The 24,509-nt window shown below is 45.4% G+C and overlaps 1 protein-coding gene across 5 annotated transcripts in view; it reads right to left on the bottom strand.

Annotated features, from left to right (window-relative positions):
* LOC138453031 (protein kinase C and casein kinase substrate in neurons protein 3-like) overlaps positions 1-24,509 on the bottom strand; it is a 170,928-nt gene that overhangs the window by 124,896 nt on the left and 21,523 nt on the right. The window contains exon 1 of one of the 5 annotated variants that reach the window (XM_069605468.1): positions 4,682-4,702. The exons of the other annotated variants lie outside the window; for them this stretch is intronic. The gene's annotated coding sequence lies outside the window, so the exon portion shown is untranslated. Of the gene's footprint in view, positions 1-4,681; positions 4,703-24,509 lie in introns of those variants that run through there. 5 annotated transcript variants of the gene reach the window in all.

Genomic DNA, 24,509 nt, shown 5'->3' with positions numbered 1-24,509 from the left:
TCCTAAAAGTAATGTGTTGGTATCACCAGATTACTCCTGTTAGGATAACTGTATGAGTGTCCCCCAACTGGGTCTTGCTTCCCCTGACTTTCTGCTAACCTGTCCAGAATAAGTCTGTATTAGGTGGTTGCTTGCCTAGAATAAACTTGAATCATTCAGTTAAGTGTAACATTGGGTTTTGCTTTCCCTGTGCTGTTGTAGACAGACTCACAGAGAGTCTTTGGTTCTAACAACTTTGCCTCATAAGTCATACATAAGGTACTTGTATAGCTGGGAAAGCTCTAACCTGGATTTCATTGTGAGGTTAAAAAGGTATATAGGTTTTACTTACCTTGAATTAGCTATGTTCTATCCCAAAAATAAGTTACAAGAGTTACTGCTTATCTCAATCTGCGTTTCACTGATCTCAAAAGCACCAATATTACATCCTTAGCTTTTACTCACCTAGTATAACTTTGTGTTATCACAAAAGTAGTTATAGTTTTTATTTTTTACTGTACCTGGAATAAGTGTTCCACTATTCACAAAAAGTATATTGTCCAGTTTACTTATTATGTGATTTATACCGAGAGTCACTGTACAACTAGTAGGGTCTACTGCCCTTGCATTACTGAATGTAATAGTGAAAGTTAACCATTGGTTTTCACTCCCCAAGTATAGGTGTGACCTATACTGAATGTGTATGAAAAGGTTTGACTTCCCTAGAACTACTGTTAGGTGTTCCACATAAGGTTTATACGTTGGTCTGTTTATCTTCAAGTATAGTGTTGTGTTTTTATAATTGTGATTACATAGAATGTTTGATAGTACTTATTTACCCCTACATTTATCTGGGCCTACCTATATTTAAATAAATCATTTTTTTTGTTTACAATTCATAGTGTTTCAGTGTTTCTTTGGACCATTTGTAATACAATTTCATTTGTACTGATTCTACAGCCCTCTCTCCCTTCTAAGATAAGCCTGGCTGCTCTGTCTACGCTACCATGAACTCAGCTGGTACAGCCTTATACTAAGAGTGGAGTCTTGTACTGCCTCAGTTGAATGGTTTTACTAAGCCCTTAGTTGGACTTCAGAAAAACTGTCCTAACAAGCACATATTGATTCCTAAGCATAAAAACATTGCCCTCCTTATGCTGCTCTTCTTGTGAAGAACTGGAATCACTCTCTGAGGGTGATCGGGCAACTAAGTACCTGATGTTATGTGTTGGACACCTGCGCTCTGATGTTTGTGTCTTGTGTGCTATCTTCTGTTCTCTAAAGTGCAGCGTTTGTGTCTTCTCTCCTCAGTCGAGTATCTGGGTGTGTCACTCCTGTGATGTATTGGTGGAGGCAGAGCAGAGCCACGGACATGTGCATTGAGTATTTTGCATTGCGACAAACCACCTTGAAGTGATTTTCTCCTCCACAAGCTGTTCAGGAGTGACCTATTGCCCGGCAAGCACCCTTCGGCAGGAATTAATATTTGCACCGGAAACAAAATGTGTCCATGCATTTCATCTGTGATACCTCAGAGGTCGTGGAGGACATTTTGTTTATGACAGCCTGCTCCTTCGGACTGGGTTGCATTTTCAAATTGTTCATAGTTTCCACTTGTAATTCAATTGCTAACTCGATTTGAGCCATTGGCAGAATTTCTTCTAGTGTGTAGGGCCTTTGAAGAAGTTTCTTCCGAAACACAGATGACCCACATCCCAGTGTTATTTGCAACCTCAAAGCCTCGTCCTTCGAATATTGAGGACATTTGCAACATTTTAGCCAGGTTCTAAGAGTCATCATGAAATGATCCATCGTTTCTCCCTTTTCCTGGACAGTGGAATGAAAAATAGGCCTCTCATAGTCCACATTGGTCTGTTGTGCAAAGTATGTAGATAGTGCTGCCTTTAAATCATCAAATGTTTACCTGGTGTCATGTGAGACATCATACAGCATGTCTCAAACTGACGACCAAACTGCTAACATGAGAAGGCTCTTCTTCCTATGGTCATCTAGTGGACCAAGGGCATCGATGTACACATTAAAGTCTCTTATCCATCTCACCTGTCTAGGATACAAATTGTTGGTATCTGATAAGTCAAACACAGTCGGTAGTTGGAGCGACAACCAGGACCATCTTAAGCACTTTTGGGGCCCTGGGCACAGACCCCTTTGGGGGCCCCCTCGGGTGAACCCAAGAAATTAAGGGGTGCAGAGTACCTGGTCTCGCCCGCAACATCGCATTCACAACACATAGGTTGCTATGCTGCCGCGCAGCGATCAAAATAGGCAACGGTACCCTTTCAGTCCTCTTACCCTCTTCATACTTGCTGTAATCAGAATGATAAACAAGTAGCATATCAAGGCAATGATTAGCAGTCCATCAGGAGGTTACTTATGGTCTATCATAAGTACAGGACACTTCATCAATAGCTGCCACAAGGAAGGTATACCTGCCATAGTATAGATGCAAACAGATCCTATGAAAAGGCGCGCATAATCCAGTATAGACAGACGACTCAGATTAGCTGTCTCACAGAATGCAAAAGTGCTCAGGCGTGGCTACAGGAGACACATTGGATGCAAGGAGTAAGCTACAAATGTCATGATGCCTGCCCCCGGAAGACCAGACCAGGCCCAGCAGCCCCGGAAGCAGGCATCATGCCACTTGGAGCATGCCCAAAAGCCCCAGTTAGGGGCTGTTTGGGTACAGTCCTGGCACCTATGGCGCCAGGCTCATAAAGATAAAGTCAGTCCTGGCGCCATGGGCGCCAGGCTCATTATTGATAACTTACCTGAAGCAGACCATGCTGCATACTCACCTGAGGCAGACCATTCTGCTTGAAGACTCAAGCCAAATGATGCTTAGGAGGGACTATTTTACTGAAGGCACTATTTTGTTACTTGGGTGGGGCTGTGGAAGAATACTTACCTGGATCTTCTTCCAAGGCTATTTAAACCACGCCCGGACAGCCACACGTGCTTCGCCTTATTCTGCTTGCTGCAGCGTAACGCTCACCGTGTTTTCAGCAGCTCCAGTCTTCAGCCACGCCCGCTTCAGTCCTGGGACTCCTGAAACAAGAAGACAAAAAGGATAAAGGTTAGAACAGGAGTTTTAACTTTAATCCTTACCTGGATCCTGATCCATTTCGCCACGGAACTGAAAGACAGAGGTCTTTGAAGCATTGCTTCGCATTCCTACGGCGCCGCGCTGAACTCACCTGCTTGGCGGTACTTCAGCATTCCATCACGCTCTTTCCATCTCATGGCCGCCCTCCGACCCCTAAGGAGACAAAGACAGCAAGGTGAGCAAGTGGACTCTCTAAGGCCATACAAGCTACCCCCAAGGACATACCTGATTTACCCCGGGAGGTACTCACCTCATTTCGGGTCGGCGCAGTGAACTCTGCTTCATCGCCGTACCCCGGCCCCTAAGGGGAGAAAGCAAGGACAATACCAGTTACCCCCCACAAAACTTACCTGATTTACCACGGGGGTCTCACCTCATCTCGGGTCGGCACAGTCAACTCTGCTTCATCGCCGTACCCCGGCCCCTAAGGGGAAAAACACAATAGACTTACCTGAATCTTACTGAGTGCCATTTGGAAATCTTCGAGTGGATTAATCGGCAACTTGCAAGGAATCGGACAGAGTGAAGATCAGACATTTGAACTCTTATGAACAATTGGACTTTAGAGTCAATACTGGAACTCACCAATTCCTCTACGCCAGTGAAGTAACTGGTCATCAACGCGCCCCTGCGGTCGACGCAGGATGGAGAGCTCATCCTTCCAAACCATCAGGTGAGACTAAGGAGGGGACATCAAGAGTGATCAGTGGGAAGACAACGGGAGTGGGGAAGGTGGGTTGACACTCAATTCCACGGGTGGTTAATTCCTCTTCTCCTTTGCAGAAGAATATTCTTGCGAGCCAGACAAACTAGGCTGAGCGGGCCAGTCCAGTCAGTCATCTCGGCGCTACACGTCACACTGGTGGAAGTAACAGCGGCCAGTTCCGGTCGACGCCCCTGTGGGAACCAGGTGAGCGTAACAACAAATGCCATATAGTAGATAGTGGATGGAGATTAGAAGCTACCAGAGAGGTGTCCTTATCCAGACAGACTGAGATTATAAGAGGGACATGGTTTTCAAGCAGAATTACCATTGTAGAGCAAAGAAAAAAGTGGATTTGGTGTGCAGTATATCAATGCCTACTATTTTTATAGAAGAAGCAGCATTATAGCCAGTGAAAAGAAATAACTCTAAATGCATACAATTTTGAAAGCTTTAGAGACTGCCAATTTGGAGGTACAAGATTGAATGGGATGCCTAGGATCACACATTGGTTAAGATATGAAGCTGGAATTTTTACCCACTCTGCAATTTCTGCACTTCACAACTTTCTTTTTTAGCACTTACAATGAACTAAAATAATTGCATTGTATAGAACTTACTTGGAAAGTAGACAAACTGTATAACCCAACACGTCAACTTTGTAAAACAAAATGATATAGAAGCGTATTATGCAAAATGGTAATGATTGTTGCTTCATTGTCTCCATTGTCAGTAATTGACATGATCTTAAAATACTTTTTCTGGTTTTGTCTTTTCTATTTTAAAGCTTTAAATTCACCCAAAACACAGGCTTGTGAAATTGTTTTTCATAAATGAGCAGACACACCTTTGAGTTGTACAAAAAAGCCAACCGTTTTTATGTCCAAGAAGCAGACTTTAAAATATGCTTGCCAGAAGCCTTCACCATCTGGTCCTCTCTCTTCTGTCTTGAAGCCCTACCACACAAGAGGTCTACATAAAAGAATGATGATCAGGGAATGGGCTGAACAACGCCACCAGCATTTGAAAAGACATTCCCTTTCACAGAAGACAGCACAGTGATATAAATGATTTGTCCAGGATCACTGTACTGTCTGCTGGCATAGCCAGGATACAAGCATGAAGAAATTGGTTCCTCATTTTTGAACATGGATAGCTTATCACCTCTCGAAACTAACACTTTATGTTCATTATTTGGGGTGGCTGCCTAGGTTTTACAAAACCCCATGTGAACGAACCAATTTCTAGACCTTCACCATATTGATGCTTTGTTTGATTTTACAGCAACCACTGTGTGTTGCAGGTACATTGCTAATAATAGCACCTGTTGTGCTAAAAAACAAACTACATATACACAGATGTTTTCAGATTCAAATATAGGAAATGCTGAGTTGACCTTGTTGGGATTTGTTACTGTAATCTTGTATATGAACACAGACCTCTGCAATGGGTGCTTAACACACTGAGCTATATTCTGAACTATTGGAGCACTCACATTTATTAATACGCATTTGAACTTTGGCTATTGCACATGACCAATATAATCAAGAGAAAGGTGAGAATGGTACACGAAAGGTGTCTCAGCGAACACACAAACTATGAATATCACAGTGAACACAAGTAGTTACATGATTAATGGATCAAAGCAGAATTTTCTTTTCAACAACAGTCAGGCAATAGGATTGGAGGAGTCTCAGCAGCAAGCCTTTAAATATCCTGAAATGTGCTATTTAAGTCGGATAGACTTTGTGAACTGATTTATTTAGAGTTGGCAGCCTTGTGGGGCCCCCTGCACGGTGGGGGCCCGGGGCAAGTGCCCCTTTTGCCCTCACATAAAGACGTCTCTGGCGACAACGAGTCACCACCTGACTGAGGAAACATTCTGAGTCATGATGTAAAAACTGTGGATGGAATATCCTTCTCAGGGTTTATGGTCTTTCCATCTAATGCCATTGCATCTAATGCCATTCCATCGATTTTTTTCCATCTAAAAACTTTGCCCCTGTTTTTTGCCCTTCATAATGCACCTAAAGAACAATGAACCCTTTACCACCCAAAAATATGCATTTGATGCAAAGTTTTTAGATGGAAAAAATTCGATAGAATGGTATTAGATGGAAAGACCAGATACCCTTCTCAGACATGGCACATCGTGGCAAATGCTTGTTGCATGGACACTCTCACACTAGTAACACAATATCACCTCTTCTCACATCTCAACTCCAAAGTAATGGCTCCCTTACTTTCTTCACACAAAATCCGCCAGCACTGAAACACAATTACAAGGAGGCTGATGCCTCCAGAATCGCAGCAGTGTTTCAAAAGACCGCTAACGGCATGGCACTGCACTCAGTTTGTATGATTCACTGTTGCCGACCAGTCAGGGGTGGACTGGGAACTAAAAGAGGCCCTGGAAATAATTACTGGGGACCAAAAGAGGCCCTGGAAATAATGTATGAAGTGGCCCCATAGGACACATTTTCATCAAGCCCAATGCTTTTCCTATGAGACAATTTGGAACTACCACACAAAAGAGGCCCAGAGTGCAGAGGCCCACAGGGAAATCTCCAGAGTTCCCCATAGGCCAGTCCACCCCTGCGACCAGTTGGGTTTGATTACAACCCCCAGGCGCTGGGCGGCACATTGGGGAACTGAATCTCTCTCTCTGCGGCTCACAGAGGCACACCGCTCTGTGCAAATGTTGTAATGATTTCACCTCTTACAAGTAGTTCTCTGCGTCATGGGCAGGGTGCTGTGTCTTTTCGGGCAAATAAACCACTCACCCGATCCGCCTTACGCAGGCCTTTTCACTTCTTCGTCGCCAATAGTGTGTTTCACACACCTGTGGCGCTCACTCACACAGACCAAATAAGACGCAGACAACAGGTCATTTTCCAACCCCTACTTTATTTTTCTTCTTCAACCTACTGCCATACCCCCACCCCGTAACCGCTTTCTCCTCTTCCATCCCAACAGAGGCCTCACTAGGGGTATTCTGGAGGGAGGCTATAGCCCCGGATCTTTTGGTTGTAGTCCCGGATAGAAGCTCAGTGGTTACAAACAAAAAGCTAGCTAGCCCCGAGTCCTGACAGTCGCAACATTCGCGTAGCCCCGGATCGTTTCCAGACCTAGCAACAGCCCTGCATCCCAATCACAGTCCCTCCTACAACATAACGAGGAGGACTGCTTAACTAAGTGAACTCTACATTCCAGGGGTTACTCAGATTTCTAACACTCCTTTACTCGTTTGGTGTACTCTGTGACCACAATACTCTTTGGCTTGACTGACACTTACGTGGTGGTAAAATGACTTCTCTTTTCCTAGCACCTATTCCTGTTTTAATTCAGTATGATACACAAGGCTGCTTTGGAACTTACAGCATGGCATCTTGCACTAAGCTTCTGTAATTGTCACAGTGTGTGCAGTCAGTGATGCTTTCGGCGACTGCTGCTCGCCGCCCGTATTCTGGTAATGTGACCTCGGTGTATCCCTGCACTTAAGCACGTCAAACCGCCTCTGCCTTGAGAGCCCGCATTCCACGCGCTGCGCTGCACGTGGACCGAACGCTGCGCCCACGGTCAGAATGCTGTGGGATAGCCGCAGATTCCACAGGGCCCACGCAAACCGAACGGCCACCGTTCATCCCACTGAGCAGCCAAGATCAAGCAGGACTGCGGATTGGCTGGATTGTCCTGCACGCTGGGCAGAGTGGCTAGCAGGTTCCTGCCATCTGATTGGCAGAAAAAAAGCGAAACTCCACCCACCTGTGCTGCTAGATATAACGTCTAGCAGCTCTGATTGCACAGACGGTTTTACTTGCCTGATTAGAAGGAACATTCTGGCCCCTCTCATTGGCTGAGAAGCCAGATGTTTCCTCCAACTGCAGGAAGAGGGTGACATCGTTGCCATTTTCACGGCCAGGAGGGAAATCAGGGTAGGCTGGCCGACACTCCATTTCACAGTTGTGCACTGGGTGCAACAGGTCTACTTGCGATTCTAGTTATCCTGCTCCGTTTTTACCACCCTACTCAGTTTTGTGTGATTGCCAAAGATAGAAATATTTGTTTTTTTCTTTTTTTTAAATCCCCAAATCATGTATGAATAGATTTAAAAGCATTGGATGTAATGTTGACCCAGTAACATTCCTAAACCCCGCACCATTCAGAAGGCTGGCATTTACAAACATTGCACTAAACATTCATGTTAGTTTTGCTTCCAGTACCACCTTCAGCGCCACTAGAAGACTCGGATGGCAAGGCATTGCAGTGTTATGTAGACATGGTGGCAATGTTTGGACTAAGCACACACATTATGAAACTCTCTGATTGTATGTGCTGTGGTTGTTTCCCGAAAGCCTCCTCTCCTCCCACCCCCAGGACCTTGAGCACACAGCAATATGGTAGTTTAACAACTCGCCTCTCTGCTAAAACCATAGATATATATATATTTGGTTATGGGTCATCTCTTCATCATAGACACACTGAAGAAATAAGATGTAATGTCACACTTGCCAGCTGTGTGTGGGGGGGGGCAGGGTGCGTGGGTCAAGGTCACTGCAGACGCTTCCTTAGTTTTCAGTTATGTAATTAGCCCACTTAAAATGCAACAGCAGCATTTCCCCAATTTCTGAGTGCTCCCAATTTTCAAAGATCAGAGAACGTGGGGCAAGAATGTAAAATATTTTGCCCAGGATTAGGCACAGGGCGGTAAAGTGTGTGAGTCAGAATTCTAACCCGTACTATCCAAGACCAAAGTCTCCACCTTAGTCACGTGAACAATTCTCCAGCTTGGAGGTAGAGGCTTGCTAACCTGCTAACAGAGCACAGCACCTTTTCCAGCAGACTGGCCTCTCTCAAAGTCTGATAAAGTGGGGGCAGAGTCAATCACACACACCTGACCGACCTTTGCGTGGCGGTGCCCCAGGCGTCAGGCTTTCCTTTTGGGTCAGCCGGCCTCTGCCAAAAAGAGCCGATGCAGTGAGTAATGACCAGTGCAGCCCTCGGATGGATATGTGCTGATGGAGGTTTAGTGCCAACATGGACCGCTCGACTGTTTCACCCGATGACACCATGCGAAGCCTGGCCTACATTCATGCAATGATATTCCCCAAGCGAGTGCACGTATGTGCCCTGGTTCACATATGATGCAGCTCTGCTTGCAGTCGTTGTGTTTTTTAGTGTGGGCTAATATGTGGCGCTACACGCTGGAACTATTGCATTAGAGTACAGATTGGGAGAAATGGCATATGAGGAGGGATACAAAGATTGTAGGTGTTGTTTGGTTATTTGCCCACCCATTGACTGCTCATGGCCATGCTAATCCCTATGACCACGCCCACCCACTTCCTGCCCCTTGCGCCTAGAAACACTTGTGTAGAGGCGCGTTATAAATGTCACATCATATCACATCATAACACCTCCTCACGGGAATTCCTTGAGCTCGCTTTAATCAAGTTTTACCATTAAACTTGAGTCCCTTCCAGTTTATTTTCAAAGAAGCTTTCGGAGAGTTAATCGCTTAATTTGAGCTGTAAACCCAACACTGGTTTAACAAAAATGTCCTAACCAGGTCTGCCTTCAGCCACTCAATTTATAAGCACGTGCATGTCCTTCACCGAGGTCCTGTTAAAAACAAGCATTGGCAAAGCCAACAGTTTTGGTTTCTGTATAAGTGGTAGACATTTCCTAGGCACTGCTATTAGATGCCCAGTTACTCGCATCATTTTACACCTACCACATTCAATGGGCAGTTAATACCACTACGGCTGTACCTGGCAAGTGCCTTTCCCATACCCACACAAAAACCCAACCAGTTGGCATTCCCAATGCGTGTTTTATTTGTAATGTTTGTGTATTGCCATTTAGCCAATTCCTAAGCAGTGGCGGGGCAAGGTGGGGTAGAGGTGAGCACCCTTTGGTCCCTCCACCAAGCCCCTGAGCACCCCCCGGTGCCACCCATGTGGCCACCTGTTTGATTTAGTAAATCACATGGTCACCTCCGCTCTGGACCTTGGGGCCATGCAGGTGGAGGGGGCCGGAGCTGCACTGGCGGGGCTTGCTCCTGCACAATAGTTTTGTGGCAACCAGGCTCTGGTCCTCCACGTGTTCTAGGATGCCGCCTCATCACCAACTTCCAATTACATGTGCCGTAGCCATCCTGAAGCCCCGGACTAAGAGTGGAGTGAAACCAAGAGATCACTGGGTGGATTTAAGGCAAAACCTTTACAAAAACAGTTGGTGTGCATGCGTGTGTGTTTTCAATGGTATGCTGTATGTGTGTCTGGGCACGCGCGAGTGTGTGTTTGTGAGAGAGAAAGCGAATATGAATGACTGACCACGTGTCTTTCTTCCCTTACCTGCTCATTCCCACTGTCACTCTGGCCGGCCTTCCTTGGTCCTGGGCCCTCACCCACCAGTGAGGCAAAAAACCTGGGGGTCATCTTCGACTCTACTCTCTCCTTCTCTTCCTACATCTTGGACATGTCCAAAAAGTATCACTATACGGTGCACCTCCTCAGAGGTATTGTACCTTTTCTCACCTTCCCGCAGAAGCTCAATGTCTCCAGTGTTCCTGGTTCTCTCCAGACTGGACTTCTGCAACGGTCTCTTTCTCATTCTTCCTACTTCTACTCTTCGACCTCTGCAACTTATCCAGAACAGAACCGCAAGACTTACCCCTGGCCTCAAGCCCAGGGACCGCATCTCTCCGGGGCTGAAATCACTCCTCTGGCTCCCCATGGCTGCATGGATCAAGTTCAAGTCCCTCTGTATAGTCCACAAGGCTTCCTGGGGCCGTGGTCCTTACTATCTAAAATGCTCTCTTCCCAAATACTCTCCTTTTAGAGCCCTCTGCTCAGCCTCCTCCAACTCTCTGCAGGTGAGCCATTTCTCCAAACAGAGATTTGGTAGTAGATCCTGTCCCTCTAGAACAGCCTACCTACCTCTCTCCGTCTTCAGCCGGACCTCCTTATGTTTCCGGAAACTCCTCAAGACCTACCGCTTCTCTTCCTCCTTCTCACTTCCTCTCCCGTGCTAACACCCTTCACCTCGCTTCTTTCCCTCCTTTTCTCTTCCCTTACCTGCTCAGTTAGCTGACTGACCGCCTGGGGCACCTGCAGAGTCACACAGGTCCCAGGCTTCCCTGCCAGTCCTGCACTTGCCTCCAGGCCTCCACACTTTGCCTGGCGCTACTGCAATATGCTCCTTGAGAGGGGCACTCACTCTGTACTTAACCCAGGCCCCCGCTGGACTGTAGCGCACTTGTCACCCTTCCCCTCCCTCGCACTTCCTGTGTGCGCACTTGCACGACCTTGACCATGAATGTCTAGGCCTGCAAGTCTGTCTGTCCGGTCCTCCCTCTGTCTCCCCTCCCTAGCTGGTCGTGCTTGAAATAATCTAACAAAGGCGCATTGGATGACCAACTACCAAGCAACCTGAAATGTCTCCAGGCCAGTACTGTAGTTTATTGATCTGTATGCTCCTCTCCCTCCCTCCCCCCCAACGCCCTCACTCTTTGTCAAGCACTTCTCTAGTATACATGCCTCTGGCCTAAGTGTTGTTAAATCACTCGGAATCTTCAAGGCCTAAGAATGATGACTGTATTCCCTTGTTCTCTTGCCGCCATGAAGCGCTTTGAAGCACTTCACTTGTGTATAAGCGCTTCACAAATAAAACAATTACAATTACAAGTGAGGGAGCCTGTGTAAGTGAATGGGTGAGTGTGTGTGTCTGAGGTCAAGGTGTGCATGTGTGCGTAAGTGTGTTAGATTTGCAGGGGTGGCAGGTCCCACACTGGCAGACTAGATAATAAGAACAATGCTACATCTATACCCTTGCCAGCTCTCACTACAAAGTAGTAGTTCGCCCTGTGATGACAACCCAGGGAAATAATGTGAGTAACTGCAATCAGACGCGCATGTTGCCCCCCCTTAATGGCAGCAATACCTACCATATATTGGGTACTTGAAAATACCAGGGCAAATCACGGCAAATACTGCTAATACCTGGGCATAGAAGTCACAACCTGGTAAATGGTTTGAACAAACTGGGCACTAGATTCCGTAATGTTGGCACAGAGGAACTTTTTCCCCCGATAGAAAAGTTACAAATATAGGAAATGCGAGTTTCAACAAGCTCCTGGCGATTCACATACATGTTTGATCCCACGTCACCATAGTACCCCTTTGCCTGCTACTAAATGGAAACGGTGTGTCGTTAGTGCACCTTGGAACCCCAGTGGAGCGACGGACGTCACAGCCACCTTATCCTCGCATCCGAATCCCGAGGCTGTCCGGGTGCGTACATATATGATGGCTCCTTACAAACACTTGAAGGTTAAGGGCAGTTCTGGTAAAAAAAAATGACGTGAGAAGCAAACCCAAGGTGCATTATGTTTTTTTATTTTTTTATTAATGCATTTAGTTCCACCCTTTTATCATGGGCATATTTGTCCATTTTAAAAAGTGTGTTAGATGTATACGCGGCAAAACCTTGACCAAAATCAGCCTATTCAAATCCAAAATCGAAATCCAATCAAAATAGGTCAATGCATGGTACAACCCTTCTGTTCTTTTGAATGAAATGCAGGATTCGTGTGCATTCACGTATTGCATCATTCTAATAGCAAGACTTGAAAATCAAACAATGTATTTTCTATATGATATTGTCTCTTCAGAGTGCTAGAAAACAATCCAATTCTAATTGCCTGTAACTGGAGATGTGATTCTAAATATGGTTGATAGGGACCTCTGCAGGTGAAGAGAAAGTATTGTCACGTTTCATTGACTTTACAGAGTGGGTAAATCAGGTCTGGGAAGTCAGTATGGGGCCCGCTGGCGGAGCCCTGGCCTACTTAAAGAATGGGGTGCTAAAGCCACCCCAGCCGTTGCTGACTGCAGTATGCACAGAGATAAACCACAGACATCCTGAAAGAGGGGGTGGCATGTTTTGTTTTATGGTTAATAGTAGAATTGGGGCAGCAGCGAGCGAGGCATCCCCTGAGGTGGGGGTTGGCCTGCTATTTGGAGACATGCATTGTCATTACATGTGTCCCGCAGGAATGTCGCAATCCTATTGAGAGCACATTCTCCATACGGGGGAGTGATGCAGGATGCACATCACCTCTGTGGGGGTTTTACAGTTCAGACAGCTGTTCCTGTTATTTTCTATTTGTATTGCTGTTTGTGCATACTGTGTATGTATGAATGAGACTTATACAGTGTGAACCCAGCTGGCATGTAACAGAGTGGTGTACATAGGGCACACATGGGGGATACAAGTCATTTAGGAGTTCAGCAGCCAAACCAACCAGTCAGTGGTCAGCGTACACATGTAAACATTGCCTTCGTGATCACAGTTCAAACAGATCTTTGGTGTTCATCGGAGTATGATTCTTTCCAAGAAGGACATTTTGAGAGACAAAATGGCGTTTATTCTTGGGAAAAGAGGCTAATAAAAGAGAAACATTATTTAATTGCGATGGCTCTTTTTAAAAGGAAACATTCTGGGCCCGTCTTCTTAAAATACTTTTTGATAAAGTGCTTTTAGAGGGGACGATCCCCAGTACATGGCCAAAAGCAATATTGATCCCTGTGTTTAAAAGTGGAATTAATCCGAGCCGGGCAATTACCGACTGCTTTCCATGCTGGATTGTACTGGGAAACTTTTTGCGTCACTCTTACTCCAATGTTTGCAGGCTTGGGTTGATAAAGAGGGAATACTGGACAGATTCCAGAGTGGGTTCATGCATGATTACTCAACTGCCCATAACCTATCAGTATTGGACCAATTGAGCACCAGAGCACTCCATCCTAATCATCCACCACTGTATGCTTTATTAATAGATTTTAAAGCTGATTTTGATACGGTGTGTAGGGACCGTCTCTGGCACAAACGCCATCTGATGGGCTGTACTACCTTAAACTTTTGCACACGAACAATACGATGTGCCTTAAACTGGACGCACAGGGAACAATGACTGAATCCGTTCAGTCAAAACTGTGGGGTAAAACAGGGGTGTGTAACAGCCTCACTGTTATACAATCTTTTTGTCTCTGCTCTCCCAGCGACATTTGTAACTGTTCAGAATTGTCCCCCTAAAATTGGCACCACTCACTGTACAGTGTTGGCTTATCCCAACGATTGAGTCGTTTTAGACCACACATTTGGTGGGATACAGCGGTCGGCGGCAGCACTATGGACTTATGCTGATGCCGATGGCCTGACTATCAATCGGGACAAAACCCTATTGATTCTATTTTCTGGCAAAAAGATTGCCAGATTACGTTTATATGTCCAGGCCATCAAAGTGATTTACACCCCTTCATACAAATATCTTGGTGTTGAATTTGATACTGATGGAGGTTACAATACTTGCATTCAGATGCGTACGAGGAAGACGGTGCAACTGACTGCTTTAATATGCCAATTTACGAAAAAAAGAAGTGGGTACTCTTTATGGGGAGCCCAACAACTTTACATTCAAAGTCTGATCTCTACTGTGATTTATGGGCTGGAAGCCCAAACCATGATAGATTTAAAATGGCTGCAGTTAATCGAGGAAAGGTTCTGGAGGAAGCTTCTGGGGCTTCCGATCTGTGTACCCATGGCAATAATCAGATTGGAGATGGGTATTCTCTCTTTAAGATCGTTGGTGTTAAAGAAAAGAGCACAACTATATGTTAAGAGGCTCAATGTTCCAACCGATCCACTCCTGATTAGCATGGGTGATGAGGAAGTAAAAATCAAGCAAATTCAAGCATGGATGCTCTCTTTCGTGATATAGGGTGGGTACCCAAGTGGGGAGATGATTACCTTGGTATGAAGTCCTCCTTGGGGAGATGCATGGACCTCTGGGACTGGCACGAAAACTTCGTTCATTTGGGCCTATTACACAATTTATCTCAACCGTACTGTACACATTTAAGAGACCCCAAGGCTATCTGAATCTTTTCCCTTCCCCTAGCCTCAGAAGATTTATTCTTCTGTTAAGAATCAACCATCTGCCAGTCTTATCTGTAGTTGGCGGGGTATTCCGAAAACTGAACATTTCTGTCGGATATGCCTTAACAGGGAACAGAGTGAAACTGCAAAACACGTTTTAACAGAATGCCCCTCTATGCAAGTAACCTATATTAATCATCTTTGCAGATTTGCCCATCAGCTGCAGACAATTAGAGATCCTACATTTTGGAATCAATGCATTAATACTAGCAACCAAAGTTTGCATGTGTCCCTGTTTAGGATATGGAATATATTGGGAAAGTGCTGGAATATAATGGTCCAAACTGGCTAAGTGAACACGTGAGTAAGATCTATGTGATCTCTGGAACACGTGTCTAAGTGGGAGATTTGCAAGGGTCCTTACTGGGTTTTTACCTCTGGGACTATTCATGTACCTACTTTTCACATGAACTGTTGCCCGCTGAACCAGTGCTAAAACTATTGGGAGCATGTTTAAGAGTACATCTGTGGAATCCATTGTTAGTATTTGGTACTTATGGACTATGCATTTGTATTTGGAGTTTGCACTCTGATTCAATTGAATGTAAATTGAATGTAAATTGAATAGAATCAATTGGAATTGTAATGTTCTTTGTTCTTTCGGGTATATATATTTATTTCCCCTTTTTATGTTTTCCGTGTTTGTTTCAAATTTTAACCTATTTACATATTAAGCACATATTATGTTTTTTCTTTTGGTATATTATCTTATTTTATCATGGGTAAAGTTTTTTCCAAAACTATATCACATTAAATCAAATAAATAAATAAAAGGAAGCATTGTTCATTTTTAATAAAGAACAACGAGTATATATTCTAGCCATAAATAGAACAATTAACTTGTTCAACTGAGCAAAGCATATTATCAAAACCTAGAATAGCGACACACATACCTCTCTGATACACAGTGTGAGGGTGCAGTAGTGAGAGATCGAGCACAGGTGGCATTTCTGTTGCTACAGACTTGTATCAAAAGGAAAAGAGGGTTGGGGGAAAGGCCTCACTAGCCAGAAGGGTAAGAGGGTTTCCTCCTGCCTCAACACAAATCCTTAATGGGTCTGCCAGGATGTCAAAATAAAAACAAGTCCACCGTGGTGTCCAAACCCTGACTCTGCCCTCACACTAATCAACTCACTAAAAAGGTGCAGAGGGGTTGTCTTCTTAGCAGATCCTTCACAGTTATTTTCAAAGTTTCAAACACAAAGCTCCAAATGGGCAAAAACAAACAGCATTCCATAGGGGTCAAGAGAATGTTTCCCTTCTCTTGACTTCTCACTGTGTTCACAAGTTCCAAAGGGAAATGCCTGCTTTCCCTTGGTTCCCTTTTCACTTCCTTAAGGTGATAAGAGAATATCTCCCCTCTCTCAACTTTGCAACAATGTTCACAATCCAGAGGTTGTCTCCCCTTCCCAGGTTTCTCTTCCTCTTACACAGCCAACCAGGTTTACTCTTTTCCCTGGTACTCTGACTAAGAATAGGAGTAGCAACTGTTCTTCTTATATGGGTGTGAGTCCCAGACGCACCTGGTTTGAACAGTTCGCCTGCTAGGTAGACTTGGAGTACTCTCCTGCCAAGTATTACCTATTGCAGAGCCACCCTGGTTCACCGTTCCCACAGGTACTGTGACTATGAAGATGAGCAACTGATGTATTTCTGTAATGGGTCCGAGTCCCAGACTCGTCTGTCTTTGGTATTTCTCTTTGTGGGTAGGCTTGGATTACTCTCCTGCCAAGCATTACCATATATAATCAAAGGTAAAAGCTTATTCAATATGACGTTCAGGGTCCCAGAACCTAGGTTCATGGTATTCCTCCCCCTTCTTTACTTGCCACCAACTCTTCTTATTATCATGGTCCCAGACCCTGGGTTCGGGCTATTTCGCTCCCTTTTCTGCTTGTCACATATTTCTCTGTTTTTCAGGGTCGTAGACCCTAGGTTCAGGATGTTTCTTTCTCTTTACTGCTCGCCACCATTTTCACTGGCTCCCAGTGTTTCCCTGCCCCTTCGCATACCTGTTTGCTTGGTTCGTGAGGGCGTCCGCCTTCTCCCAACTTCCTCTTTTAGCTGTAGGACCCATGATGCTTAGGATGGCTATGTTTGGTCTCCGGCGACTCCGCAGCACCAACCATCCTTCAGGAATCCGTTGCACTTCCAAAGCTTCGAGAGCACCAATCACCTGCTTCTTCCTGGGTGTCCTGACTTTCTTCCCATGTCTGACTGACACAGTACCCTTCCTTGCAGCTCCTCCAGGGAGGACTGGTTCTTGTTGGAAGTCCTTCTTTCCTTTTTATTCAATCGCCGCGTTTGGCTAGATTGCATAGGTTGGTTTGCTCACTGGGACTCCACAGGGTGCTCCTCTGCACTCCGTGCATCTTCTTCACCTCACTACTTTTCTTCTGGATGTCCTGACTGCTCTTCTTCATCTCAATATGATTAAAGGCAGGGCAAACCTCTACTTTGCTGGCGCACATAGAAGTATGGAGGATTCTAGGACTCTGGAGAGGGTAAGAGGCCGAGGGAGCTGGAACAGTGGTAGAAATATACTGCTTCGCTCCTAGGGTGTCATCGCTCATCCCATGAGGATGTTCCCTGCGCATGTGATACTCCCGCGGTGCACCTCCCCCAGAGGGATTATTGGACTGCGGCCACACCACCCTGGCCACATGAGAAGAGTTCTGCCCCATGGGTGAAGGGACGACATCCAAGGGTTCCTCACAAAGGTTATCATTCCAAGATGGACAGTCCAGTACACTCCTATTTTACTTTTTTTAAAAATACTTATATGCAAGACAAATACCACAAATGAGGTTTAGCATACAATCAAATGACATTTTGGTAACATAAACATGACAACAGATCTTTATATTGTATTTTAGTCCCTTCCATCCTAGGCAAGGAAAAAAAGCACCCCTTTTGTAAGGGTAGTTCTTTCATAAATGAGGCCTCATGTCTTTTAAAAGTTCCTTAGCTACATGTCATTTTTAGAGAGAGTGAGACAAAGAGAGTGCAGAAAGAGAGAGTGAGCGGGAGAGAAGACTAGATCAGTGTATCATAATCAGGGGACAGCTAGTTATGATTATTAACACAAAGTTCAGGCACTGCAGCCCAGGGTCTGGATGCACGGTTGTGCGCTGTATTTTGAAACTCATTATTACTACTAAGCGCATTTGATGAGGATTTTGGGGCCTTGTATAGTCCTGTCCTGCTGCATCAGAGCTCAGCTGAGTGAGGCCTCTGCTAAGTGGTTTGCAATCTGAGTGGAGACTCACAGCACTGCACAGTGACCGATGCATATTCCAAGCACAACATATGAACATGGGTAGGAGGCGAACATAAAGCATTCCCCGCCCCTTTTCTTTGAAATGTAGCAGTCAATTATTGTGCACTTGCAGTATAATTACGATGATGCACTTGCATAAGCCGCACTGCTCATTGTTTTTTCCTTCGATAGTGTTGCAATTGTAATGTGTGATAAAGCATAAACAGTTTAAAAAGCATGCTCCAAGCAAAGCTGTTCTTTTCATGCCAATTCGTCCCGTCCTGCAATGCTCCTAGACGGGGCCGGCCCTAGGATTTGTGGGGCCAAGTGCGGCAAATTAAGTGTGGGCCCCAAAGAACACAAAATCCAAACATGAGACGTGCGCTTTAATGGCACTTTTATGTGTTCTTGTGGGTAAGCGTCTGCATTGGAAACATGACAACCTGGTGTGAAATCCTAGTAGCTCAACACTTGAGCAAGTACACTTTTTTTTAATGCTGACCTCAAAAACACAGAAGCAGGGTTGGTCTACCTGTTGAAAAACGTGGACGGACGCTGTCCACCCACATGTATCGACTTGTGCCCTGAAAATCAGTACAGGGCCAGAACCAGAGAAAATATCTCCTCCAGTCTTCAGGATGACAACCTCTCTTGTCACATATGTGAAAAACCTGAAGGTGTCTCACCCGCTAGTCCCCGGGGATCTGTCATCCAGGGGCCAGAACACGGCCATCACTTTTGGATTCAGTACCGGGGGGTGAACCAGTGCAGGAGGATCACCTGGATGAGGGGTCTTCGGGGAGTGGAAGTGGGACACCGGACGGCGAGATGCAGTATACCCTTCCCTGTAACATCTTTTCCTTAGGATACTTAGGAACTCAACCCTCTCCCCTCCCTTTTCCAACACAAACACTTTCTCATGGACAGCTCACAGTGAGAGAAAAATGGACAAACAGTATATCTGACATGTCCCAAACAATGGTCAGGCAGGGTCAGGCAATTACTGATCATTGCACACACCTGACTTCCATCACACTTCCCCACATGGATAAAAGGTGGAGCACAAAAGCACACTCTGAGCAAGGCAAAGCACACAAGGAAGCAGCAGTTCCAAGATGGCAGTTAAATACAAGGAGAAAGACAGCAAGACTGAAGAGGGTTGCAAGGAGGGCAGTGCCCTTGAACTTTTCAGAGGAAGACCATTACTTTCACAAGCCTTCGAGATCAAGCAACAAAAGACCCGGAATCAAAGCTGAAGAAACCTGCACTTTGTGTCGGAGGTACCCAGGGCTCTCCCGCGTCAATAGCCAAGGCGGGCAGGATCTTTTGCCGCTATTTTACTGTCCTTGGCTCCTACAAAAAAGCAGCACCAGTAAAGTTAGCTCAGCCAGTGTGTTGGGGAGACTGATACCAGACCGGTTTGTCTTGAAGCTAAGGTTGCAAGCAGCAACATTGTATAGAGAAAGAGAACATTGAAGAGAACAGTGTGTGAAGCGTACGTGACAAGCGACATGAATATAATTAAACAGCAGATGAGTGACTGGACTTTTGTAGCCAAAACGTATTCCGTAAGCAGAGTGGTTCAGTGCCACGGGGGTGCTCATTCGAAAGTCTCTGTTAGGTATCCTTCTGAAAGGTGGCAATTGTAAAAAGGAATTGTGAAATTGAAGTGGTCCTGAAACGGGTCAAGCCAAACCCTGTGTGCATTCGAAAGTAGTTGATGCTAATTGGGCTGAAACCCAGATAAGGGAGACTAATTGTATTAAGAAGGGGATCTGAGCCCGGCTGAGGGGGATCGGGGGTGAACCGTGAGTCACCCGAGAAAGAATATCTTATGAACATTGTGAAAGAGGATCTGAGCCCGGAAGAGGGGGATCCAAAGTGACAATCGTATAAAATGGATCTGAGCCCAGGTGCAGGGGATCCGGGGTGAATGGTGAATCACCTGAATTGAGTACTTGTAAGAGAAAAATAACTTATCGTTTGTTTTGTCGCATCAGGCCCTCTGCATGAAGAGACTTTGATAGGCAAAGAGACTTGGGCACAGAAGGCCCTGATGCTACTGATTGAACTTTATCATTGTGCTAAAGAAGCTAGAGATTGTGGTACGCTCGAGTGAACCGCCTTGTCCCGTGCTGAAAACGTGGGGAAGGGAGGCCAACGGCCTTAACATCCTGACATATTATTTTTGTGAACACTTCTTTCTTTTTCATAAACATTACCACCACACTATTTGTATTTAAAGGTAAGGATTGGTAATAGGTTTTTTAGTATAGGCCATTTTATTTTGACAAGACACCACTAGGACTGCGTTATTATTATTTGATGGTCGTAACTTGCTCCCATCTTTAGATTTAGGATTAGATAAGCGTTTATCGTACCCTTGTTGAAGTTCAATAAACACCCTGGAACTGTGGTCACTTGTGTCTGTCTTACTGTTGATACCATTCCTTCCTTACACATCCTTGGTACATATTTATGGTTCACTTGCATGCTTCATATATAATGTGAGGAAAATGTTACATTCTACTTCAACGCTTTTTGGCTTGGTAAATATAAACATGTGGAAATAAGGCAAATAGCTAAAAAATGTTTTGTGCAATATTTTTTATTGTGCTGGAGGAAGGCACTGATTTTAGGCAGCATGTACTTTGCATGTGCTTTGAAAATAAAAATGCCCCTTTGCAGTTCTTAGCACATCAATGGTCTCTTAAATAGGCCTTCAATAGTAAATTGCACCCACTTTAAGAAAGAAAGTGATCAGCAGTGCTTATGAGGCCCCCAGCGCCTATTGGGCCAATGGGGGGGGGGGGGCGTTTGTCTCTCCAGAGTAGCAGCAGGAAGTTGACTAGCTGGCTCACCAGAAGAAAACAAAGGGAGCCGCTGCCAAAGCTTGAGGGAGAACAGCCGTTTTTGAAAAAGCTCTTCCGGCAAGCTTCCCTGCCAACGCGCATGCTGCAGCGTGTGCCGCCCGTGAGCTCAGAGTGCACTGCAGCAAGTTTAGGTACTCTGAGCACACGGCCCATGCTGCGGCCTGCAAGAGGAGGGTGTCAAGCCCACCCTCAACTTGGGGCCCTAGCAGGCGTGGGACCAAGTGCAGCAGTACATGTTGCACACACCTAGTGCCGGCCCAGCTCCTGGACAACCCGCCACTGCTACAGGGACACACTAGTGGTGGACCAGGCGTGTGCTATATGTGATGCTGGCGGGCCTGGCACACTGCATATTAGTGTGAGCCCGCCCGGCGAACAAACCAAACAGATACAGTCGTAAGGGCTAACTGGCAGAGTCCCGTTTCATGGGCTTCTCCCTAATGTATTCCCCCCACCGCATGATGATGTGACCCGTCATCACTCCCTTAGGCCCTTTACTCTGTACAACACTATATAACTCTCAGTCAACATGAAGGATGCGCCATCGGCACCCACCTTCTTTCCCAAGATCCACGTTTTGTCTCATCCTCCCACACAATTTGGCGGGAAATGAATACCCGAGAAACCCGCAACCTGCTCACATTCACATGTGCATTGAAGGGACCTTCGCCGTCTGCCTCCAGGTGTCAGAATTTCTGGTCTGTGATTGCTAGCTTCTGCCTGACTCGATTAATTTCTGTCACTCCCATAGCTGGTGCTGGGCCTCTGCCGAACCTGGGAATGTGCGCGTGGTTTGGATTGGCTGGAACACAATGCAGCTGCGCTCGTGCTGTATGGAGGACGGTGAGCCCGCCCCGGCACTGTTACACCCTGTCTATCCTGGGGGTAGAGGGGTTCTTTATCCTTTGATTCCAAAAGTATAATTGCAGGTGCTACTAAGGTTTTGCCTCCCTTTAGCAAGGTTCCAATTAAAGCTGATGGTTTGTGTAAATCAGGCAGCATGACAGTGTGGCAGGCTCGGTGCCCTCTTGTCTAATGTCTTCAGACACGAGTTGCAGTGAACAAAGCCAATGTCATGTCATTTCCAATATTGTAAATTTAGATTCTAATCAGGTGGTTTTGATCATTTCTGCTAAGGACCAGTCATGTGATTCTGAGCCACACTCTTTGATCCTAGATACTCAGGATAGTTCCTTGCGCCATGCTATTCTGGACAGTACTCTGCCGCCTGATCTTTCTGATCAGCAGCTTTGCTGTTTCTTTTATTAGATACATGTTCATTAGTTAATCACTGTATGGAGGTTGGTGACTTTATTCAAGGTAATGACATAGATATTGCTGTTTTGACATAAACCTGGCTCACTTACACTTCTGACCCTGACCTGGCTTTAACAGTGCCAGATGGGCACCATGTCATAAACAGGGATAGAATTACTAGTGCTTGAGGAGGGGTTGCTATTAGTTACCGCAAGTCCCTGCATATTCATCAGATTGATATGGAAGCCCATGAAGGCACTGATGTATTACTTGCTAACAGCGCTTAGTTCGTAAGAAAATAAGTGCCAGGGCCCAAATATTTTCTTGCGCGTCACTGACACATCGGGGCGGGCAGCTCCCAGCCCACTGACACCACCCGCGCCTGCTCCATACAGTACCAACATACTTGCTGCTAAACCTGCAAATAGCACCGGTTCATTGAGGGTGATGGATGCATGTGTGATTTACAGATACCAATCAGCAAAACACATTGTGTCGAGAAATAATATAAGTATTTAAATGTTTCTTCAAAACACATTATTGGTATTATTTTGCTCTGATCCCATCAGTGGCAAGTGGAACATTTTAACAATCTATCAACAGAAAATTAGAACTAACATGCTTTCCTTCTATGGTAAATTAATGAACAAATGCAGGCAAAATCATTACTGAACTGATGAGCGTGCCTGGCAAACACTGCAGCGAGATCATCTTCCTTGGTTTGGCACGCATGCTAGGCAGTCCTCTTTGATATTAGCCTTTTCACTGACCTTGCCCCTGTGGTGAGGCTGCTGGCTGGTGACTGTGCTGTTGTCAATCCACTTTGCTGGTTATTTTTGTAGAAAATGTGTAGCAATGCCAAGCAGGTTGATTGGCGCAGTGTGCGGCATGGCCAGCATCAGGGCCCAACATAGTCACCTTCACACTCATTGTTATTCATGAAAATGGATATATAGTCCTGCCCTGCCACCCTGGGGATCAGGTTTGTGAATAACAACGAGTAAGCACCGGATAAGGAGGCCCAGGTCAATGCACACTGTTGTTTTTATATTACTATGACTGTCAAAACACCACAACATAATGAAGCTAGGATTAGAAATATGTGTCAGGGCTCAGAAATAAGTGCCGGGGCTGAGCCCTGGCAAGACCCCCCTCTCCCCCACACAAAGTAAGCACTGGTCAAGTTACTGGTCAATCCCAGTATGTCCCATAGTCTTATTTTATTATATAATCCGCCTCATATTACTGTTGCATCTGAAGAACATTTGTTATCCTTACTACATTCTTTTGTTAAATCTAACGATTCTCAGGGTTGTAGGGCCTCATCCATGAATCAGGTTCTCACGGATCTTGGAATCGCCCAGGTGATTTTAAAGCCTACCCATAAAGGCGGACATATTTTGGATTGGCTGTGCACCCATGGCATTTTAGTCGAATCTTCAGAGATTTTAGCTCGCCCATGGTCTGACCATTTCATCACTCTGTTTAAGCTTGGTACGCTCAGCTCAATATCACGAGATAATCCGCAATCTGAGATGGTGGTCAAGCATGGTTTACATAAAATGACGCCACTCTCCCTTAAACCCTTTTTGGAGTCCCCAAACTCCACTCGTGCCTCTAAATCCTCACAGAGGACCTGGAAATATGTTAGAAGTATGAACTAACATCTCTTCTTGACCCTATCGCTCCCGTGAGGATTTGTATATCATTTACTTCGGTGGAAATGTCATCACAAACCTGGTACACTCAGGAACTGCGTAGCCTGCGAGCAATAAAAAACAAAGCTTATTGATGCAGGCAAAAGTTATCATCTGCCCTTGATATAGAGTCTTACTCCTTAGTTACGAGGCAGTATAGGGATGCTGTCATGCAAGCCAAGAAGGAGCATGTGAATAGTCATACTAGTCAGGTTGCGTCAAATTCTACAGAATTATTCTCGATTTGGAGAGAGCTTGAGAAACCTAATCTTAGGGCTCCAGAATCTTTAATCGAGGATCAGGATTGGTGCATCAATATCCATCAGGCTCTTTTCGAGAACATCTCCTCACATAAGGCAGCTATGTCCCTGAAGCAGACATGTTTGCCATTACCCTCAGTCTCTTTGTCATCTACTAGCGTGTCTCCATTAACCTTTCATTTTAGGGAGGTGAGTGACTGTGGCTGCCGTAGAAACAGTGTTACAGTTGCTTAATCCTACAAATTGTCATTTGGATCCATGTACTTCCAGGATTATAAATACACGCGTGACTGTTCTTGCACCTATGATAGCTGAATATATGAATGACTCTTTTTTTATCGGCCTCTGTGCCT

Source organism: Ambystoma mexicanum, chromosome 1p (genome assembly GCF_040938575.1).
Source record: "Ambystoma mexicanum isolate Mex_15411 chromosome 1p, UKY_AmexF1_1, whole genome shotgun sequence".
Classification (NCBI taxonomy): domain Eukaryota; kingdom Metazoa; phylum Chordata; class Amphibia; order Caudata; family Ambystomatidae; genus Ambystoma; species Ambystoma mexicanum.
This window is presented reverse-complemented; position numbering and strand designations above follow the sequence as displayed.